Raw genomic sequence first — 8,239 nt, 5'->3', positions numbered from 1 at the left:
GCAAGAAACAGGGTCATTTTACTCAGTACAGAGGACAGAGCCAGTTGGTTCACAGGAATCTGAATATTTTTTGGAATATTGAATGCTGCTGAAATATCTTCTCCCTGCACTTCTTTGCCTTGGCTAAATCCTACTCAGTCAAGGGCCAAATCCACAGATTAACTTCCGGAGCATTCTGGGTCTACATCCCTCCCAGCGCCCTCACTCCATACTGTAGTTGTGCATTTAAGCTTGGCAGCAAACAATTGCCATTTACAGCGGCCTGAAATCTTTTGAATAGTTTCTCCATAGTCTGCTCGTTCCCCATGATACAGATCTCAAATCCCCACCCAAGAATGCCTATCATTCCCAGCCTCTTGTGCTGGGGTGCAGATATGGATTTATATTCTGCCAGTCAAATACACTCAGGCAGGACTTGGATTCAGATCTAAGTTTCATGGGAAAAGAGGCCAGACATGGGCCATTGGTTCCCATCGCTGGCTTCGATAGTGGCCCCTGTGGCGTGGTTCCGTACGGAGCCAGTGGAGGGGACAATGGCTGCCTCATCCACCCATTCCTGTCTGTGGCCATGGCCCCTTGTCTTTTGGCAGACTATTTTGCTGGATTCCTGGAAGCGCAGCCTAGAGCTTGTTTCTCCCCAGTGATTTCGTGAGATATTTGTAAACTTAATTAACTCCTTTCAGTTTAAACGAGCTAGAGGGGATCATATTGTCTGCAACCAAGAACCGTGACCCATACCTGCCTTTCTCCTATCAGACTGCAGCTCGTGAAGTCAGGACCCGCTCCATGCTTGGTCTTTGCCCGTCTGGCCCCGAGGACAGCGCGCAGCACGCTGTGGGCTCTCAGTAACTACTGTTTATGGAGGACGTGCATTCATGCGCTAGTCATCTACATGTGCTTACCTGTGTACAACTCTTCCTAACTCGTCAGTATTCTTGTCGAAGGCAGAGCCATTCTCTCGACACCTCTTACTTTTATCTGCTTATGCGGATCATCGTCCATTTCAGCAACTGTGCTGGGCGCACATAAAGTTGAATAAGGTAGAGTCCTCATTTCTCCCTCAAACCAATGAAGAGATCCATCATTTTCCTATGTAACTATGATTTGTAACACATACTTGGAATGAGAAAGAAAGCAAGTGAGGTGGTAGTTGGCCATCCAAAGGTGAGGTATGATAATGCCAAAAATGCTACACATGGTATTTCTAAAATATTCCTCATTTAACCACAGTCAGCTCTTGATTATTTGTACTGATGGTGAGGAATTTGACCGTCTTAATGAAGTTGATCAGTCCAAATAACGTTTACATGGGGCTTTGGAGCTTTTTTTTAAATACGCAGAATTTTATGTTTTGGGAATTTATTTCAAACAACATGGTGAAGCAGAACTGGAAAGACTTGACTCAGTTGGGTCTGGGAATCCATCCAGTTTCCCTCGCCTGCCCCTCTGTTCAAACCTTTCCTCTAACCCTCTCAATGCTGCGAATAGACTCTTCATCCATTGGATTAACGCAAAGCATCACCCAGAGCATGGCTGCCCTTACTGAAATCTTTCCGAGAACTGGAAATATCACTAAGTATTTCATTTCCACAGGGTTTCCCTGTTGGGATCCAGGGTTTTTAGAAAATCAGAGCAACACCCAGTTGAGGTGACAATGAAAGAGAGAGAAAATCGTCAGTACCTTGAAAGCAGAAAAGATAGAGTCTAATCTGCTGACAAACCTTGAATAGTTTTTACATCTCTATTTTCTCCCCGGCCTTGAAAAAAAAAAAAAAACACACTTTTCTTTAACTCCCCTGGAATCCCAGGTTTGCTCAAATAATAGCCATTCTTGGCGTTCACTTCTCGCCAGGCACGAGGCTACAAGCTTTCCCTGCATTATCTCATTTGATCCTCACACTAGCTTTCTCTGGGATATATTTGAATTCCAGTGTAACAGACAAGAAGATGGCTCGGAGGCAGCAAGTGAGGAAATGGGAATGAGGCCACATAGGCAACGAGTCGAATTCTGCTTGTTCTCGCTCCAAAATGCATGTGCTCACTCCTATTCTATACTTACCCAATACCAAGGAACAGGAGGGTAGTTCCAAAAACTTTCTTGTCCTTTTCAGCATTTTGAGGGACTTAAAATCTTTTGCATCCTTACCTACTTCAAAATTGGATCCCTTCGGATTGTTTTCAATGGCTAAGCCCCGAAGTGTTCAAGTCTACCCATTGTATTTTTACTAACTGTATTCCATGGCAGAAAATCACATTCTCCCCACATATGGTTGGTTTTATGGTGTGTGTGTGTGTGTGTGTGTGTGTGTGTGTATGTGTGTGTGCTAAAAAATGACCGTAGAGTCTGCAGAATAATATCTTGTATGTCTGTGGTGCTTTTTTTGTTTACAGAGGGATCATGAATCTATGACCTGTTTTTAATCACAAAGCTATGAAAGAGATATTAGTGGTATTTTTTACACATAAGAAAACCAAGGCTCAGAAAGGATAAGCAATGGGTCATGATTATACACATGAATATATACATAAATGGCAGAGCCAAGCAAGGTAAAGTTGTCCTTGGACCCTGGGCTCCTCACTACGACTGAGGGAGCCCAGCAGCCTTGGCTCCAAGAGCTCACTTGAAGAGGAAGGCCCAATGGAAGTGACAGACCATCGAAAACAGGGCTCAGAAAGCTCAACTGTAATTTCCCACAAAAGGACAAGTCTTTGAAACAGGCCACAGTTAAGTTTCCGGTGGCATAAATGTTCCTTACAGTGGGTTTCAAAAACACAATAGCAGCCAAATGACTGCTCTTTGGAGCAAGCAGAAGAACAAAGTGTAATTTCACAATTTAGAACTCACTTTTTACATTTTTCAAGTAGTTTTCCAGGAAGATCTGTGCATTTTAGGGGTGGCTGGTGCTCACACATTCTTGTACTTTATGGCCTCTCCGAACTGCACTGAGAGGTCTTCGTGGGCTGGGGGATAGGATGATGCTTCCTTCTCCTTGGCTAATGGCTGCACAATTTCCCACTTTCTGTAAATGGCAGATGACAGAACTCCTAAAGAAACTTCCCATGGCTGTATGTTTCATTTCATTTCATCCAGGGAAATGAAAATACCCACATTTACATGCTCCGATGTTTGAGGCTTCATTTGCATATTTTATTGATCACACATTGAGTCTAATCTGCTGACAAACATTGATCACTCCCAAAGAAACGTCTCATGGCTGTATGTTTCATTTCATTTCATCCAGGGAAATGAAAATACCCACATTTGCATGCTCCGATATTTGAGGCTTCATTTGCATATTTTATTGATCACACACACACACACACACACACACACACACACAAGGTTTTCTTTCAAGAAGGGAAATGTATCGATCTCCTGGCACTTACCTGCACAGCCATGTTGACATTTGGGCTTGGAACCCCCCTGGGAGGCAAAATAGCATTGTGAACCCCTGAGAATAGTGTTCGTTTTACAGCTTTCCCTATAGCCTTCCTGGTTACTAGGCTCAAAACTGACCCGGTAAAGCCAGTCTTAACAATCGTAAGCATTCAGCAATGAAGAGTGTCCACACAATTTTTTTTTTTTTTTTTTTTTAGATCTGGAAGTTCTCTCACAAGTACACGAAAACCCCAAACAAAGGAGAGGGCAAGAAGAGAATTTATTTCATTTTCTCGGGCTTATTGCCTGACATTGTTAGGTTGGCAGCTTCTGAACAGGTAGATGGGGAAAAAATATATGTGTGTGCATGTGTCCCTCTCTATGTACTTGTTTTTATGTAAATCTTCAGGAAGAGGAGAACTACCATTACCCTTTTTTGGTTACCCTGTCTAGCATTGGGAATTGAGGTAAGTCAGGACTCAAAGACCTAGGAACAAGCGTCAGGAAACCCAACTTAAATCAGTTTAAGCAACAATAAAAGGAAAAAAAATTTCTTTAGCTCATTTAGCTGGAGAGTCCAAAAGTAGTGAAGCTTCAGGAATGGCTAGATCTAGGGAATCACATGGTGTCATCAAAGCTTGGTCTCCTTTCTCTACCTCTTAGTGTTGGATTTGCTTCTCAGCCAGACTTTCTTAATCTCACTCCCAGAAGATCTGAGCTTTTAACTTAACCAGCTTGGCCAGTCCAGTGTAAAGAGAATGTCTTTATCAATAGATGTAGTAAAAAGCCCTGGGACCAATTGGTTCACGTGTCCATCGCTGAACCAGTGACCATAGCCAGGAGCATAGCATATTTGACAAGGCCAGGCCTGAATCAGGTGCTCAGAACAAGGTTGACCCACTGGCACATGTGGCCTGAAAATAAGGAAGAGATGGTTTCCTAAAGCTAAATACGAGTTCTGCCACCAGAAGTGGTTATGGATGCTGGTGAGCCAAATATACAAATGTCCACTACATTTACAGGCCCCTCAGGATAGATTTCAAAACTCTTGTTTTCTGAGTTTGTCCTATTATTCTCCACGAACTAATTTTTCAAAGATGGGACTCCTATGAAGAGGTGAGAATAGCCTTACCTCCCTAGTTAATCTGTCCCAGCCCTTTGCCCGGTGTGGTTGACTGGATTACTCTTCAAAAATGTTTGCTGTGTGATAAAATGGTTTAGATCTAAACACAGACATACACGCAAATGAGTCCGTATAAAACGGGCGACATCGGAATAAGGCTGGTGGATTCTACCAATGTCAGTTTCCTGGTTGGGGTATTGTTCTATAGTTGTGCAAGACGTTGCCATGGGGGTAAACTGGGTGAAGGGTACACTGAATCTCTGTATTATTTTTTTATAATGCATGTGAATCAACAATTATCTCAAAATAAAAAGATTTAAAGAAATCTATTGCCCTTTCCTGAGAAAAATTTATATTTCCCAACTCCATCAATGGTGGACATTGGCCAAGGAAACGTGAGCAATGACAGTGCTGAGCAGAAGCTTAAAGAGCCAGGTCACAGTTTGCCATGTTCTCATTGCCCTCTGCCAGGATGAGTGGCAATGTTCCAGACCAGGCTGGGTGTGTCAGCCTGGGTCCCGGAGGAAAGCACAGCCAAGCGCACAGGGGACATGGAGTACGAGCAAGAAAGCAATCTTTGTCATTGTGCCGTTGGTATTCGAGGACTGTTACTGTAGCGTAAACCTAGGCCAGTGCTTCTCAGATCTGTGGCTTGCTTCAGAAACATCTGAAGAGCTTGTCAACACGCAGACGTCTGGGCCCTGCTCCAGAGACTTTGCTTCAGTCCCTGTGGGGTAGGATGTAAGAATTTGCATCTCTAACCGGTTGTGCTGATGTGGCTTATCTGAGGGCCACCCTGTGAGTTGCCCTGAACTGGTCCATCTTGACCGATAAACCGTCATCACTTCTCCAGCAACCCCGCCCTTGAACTTTCACAACTTGTTCACGTCCCTCCTACCGCAGAGTCCAGAACTGGGCCTGGGACAGTGCTTGACAAATACAAGCACTCGGTCAATCTGTTGAATAAATAGGTATAGCCCAGTATTCTTGACAGAACCTAATCTACCAATTTAAGTGAAAAAACTGATCTTTCTAGCCATACCATCCCAGTAAAATGATTGTGATCTTTACCAACTATGCTTATTTTTTTTCCTGATTACAAAATAAAAAAGTGTTTATTGTAGAAAATTTTATTGCAAACACAAAATTTTGCAAACACAAAAATAAGAACGAACCCATAATCTAAACACCCAGAGGAAGCTACTTTAAAATCTGGGTGTATATCCTTCCTGTTCCATGTTGCCCACAGTTCTGGTAGAGCTGCACACAGTACGCGTGCAGCTTGTGCTTCTTCCAGAACTCTTGGCTTCCCTTTATTCATAACTGTTCTCACCTAATCATTTCCTCTCCGTGTCTGTACAGTCTTCCCTGAGGCTTTCACCAGGCCTTTGTCACTAGTGTTCTTTGTTTTGAAGCCTAAAATATGAGCCAGTGACTGATAAAGCTTTGTCCATGAGTTAAAGAGTTGCTCTTTGAATAGTATCCGAAGATCTTCTTATGTTGGTTCATGCCCCACTTCTACTGCCCTCCAGGGCCCGGCTCCCTTCTGTCTGCCTGGCAACCCTGGCCCAGTGACTCGCCAGAGAACGAAGCCAGGACACAAACCACCACGGGTCCCGATGGGGCCTGGGTGGGAGCCCTCCAAAGAGAAATGTCAGGTCTCCCTCGGTGCTCAGGGGGAGCATGGAGACGCCGGAAATGGCAGTAATCCAGAAGCTCACGATGGAGCCAGGCAAGCCCTGGAGGTCCGACAAGGGATGGAGAGAAGTCAGCTTGCTGGAGTGCCTACTCCCTGCCGCATGAAGGGTTTTTCCCGAGGCCCTCCCGTGTCATCTTCACAGTCCTCATGTGAGCCCACTCTTAGCTTTTACATCTTCTAGAGGAGAAGACGATGAGTGTTTATGAGGTTTGGGTACTATTTGTTAGACCAGGGGTTTTTTAAGGATTAAAAGAAACACACATAAAGCACTTTGTAGAGCGCTTGGTACCATAGTAAAGATTCAGTGAATATTAGCTATTATAATAATTAGGGAGCATGTTGTACCACCTAAAAGAGGTAACTCTAGATCAAAGAAAAGCTTACTTCACAGGGTGGGAAGTAAACTCGCTACACTTATGTTAACCCCAAAGGTGGCACAAACTGAAAATATAAGTAGAATAGAAAAGGGTTAGGTCATGAGTGAGTAACCTTTTCTCGACCATAAGCCAATGACATACAAGGGGAAAAACCTCCATCTCTGGTCCCGTGTAAGTCAAAGAAGCCATCATGGGCTGTGCAGGGGACTCAGTTAGTCATTGGTTGCTATGCCAACGCAAGCATCACCCTTCCACCTACTCCCCCATCAACACATTTGAATAACTAACGATCAGAATAGCATGCACTAAAAAAATGCTATTTTTAAAAAAGTTAAGTGTACTTCTGTCAAAAGTCTGGTTTTCCGAAACAATCGCTATAGGCCGGATCAAGATTTGCATAGAATCCCTAAAATGGGTTGTGCGTAATCACAGAAGAGAAACCTTCTATAGACCATTAAGGGACTCTTAGAGGTTCTTTGATAGGGGCTAAGGAAGGGGGAATCCTCCTAACATTCCAGGCTTGACCAAATGGCCCTCTGTGGTGTCAGAAATTGAGCTGGGGTTAGACAGTCCTCAGCTGGCTCTGCCTTTTCCACGCCCGAAGCCCGATGTGGACCCTGGCCTTCTTGAAGGACTACTTGAGTATCTACAGTTCGGTGGTGTGTATCTCCAACTTAAAAAATAAAAATTGATCTAAGAATTTAGTTTCTCATAATGAATCCTAAGAAAAACATAATTGACATAAAATAAAATTTATAATAGCAAAACCCCCCAAGCCCAAAAATGTCCAAATTAAATTGCTGTGCATCCATATGCTAGAATATGATGAGCTATCAAAAATGAGATGGTCAAAGAACATTTGATGATGTGGGAAATTATTATATATGGCTAAGTGAAGCAAGCAGGTTACAGAGCAGGGGAGTTGGTAAAATCCTAATTTGATGTATGCAATTTTATGCAAATATATACATAGGAAAAACTAGTAGTGTGTTACTCTAAAATGTTAATGGTTATTTCTGGATGATAGGATTACAGGTAGCTGTTATTTTTCTTTTGTGCCTTTCTATATCTCTAAAAACACTTCTTATGATAATTGCATATTTCTTCTGTAATCAGGAAAAAAAAATCCGATAAACTTTATATGCAGAGAACTGATGGCCTGCTGGGTGTCTTGTGTGTGAGAAGGCGTGACCTCAGGGAGGGTTGTGCTTGGTCATCTGTGGCCAGGCCCCGCTTCACCCAGGGCACCAGAGGTCACATCTGAGGTGTCAGCCAAGATGACTCAGTTCAAGCCTGAGATGGCTTGGGCTCTCAAAGGATTTGTCAGCTCCCTGAAGAAGCATTTTGCACTTCCCGAGCTTAGCCTCACTCAGCGCCACAATCGGTCTGCACATTCCGGGCAAGACAACCACAGATGTTGCCCCAGGGCTAGTTTTCTCATGGAAATTTGAAGGCGGAGGTCATTACTGGGCTGTGGAGGCCCCACGTAAGGTTTTATGACCAAAAAAGCCCTGGTCGTTGCCTGGCTCTCTCTCCCCAAGCTCCCATCTTATCCCTCAGGCCCAGGACCACCCTGTGAAAAGGAGCCGGTGGAGCCGTACCCCTGGGAGCACCATGTTGTGGATCACTGTGCAAGACTACAAAGGGAATTTCTCCAGGTT

This window comes from Callorhinus ursinus, unplaced genomic scaffold, assembly GCF_003265705.2.
Source record: "Callorhinus ursinus isolate GAN/ISIS: 27379988/994484 unplaced genomic scaffold, GSC_fseal_2.0 scaffold4, whole genome shotgun sequence".
NCBI classification, from domain to species: domain Eukaryota; kingdom Metazoa; phylum Chordata; class Mammalia; order Carnivora; family Otariidae; genus Callorhinus; species Callorhinus ursinus.
This window is presented reverse-complemented; position numbering follows the sequence as displayed.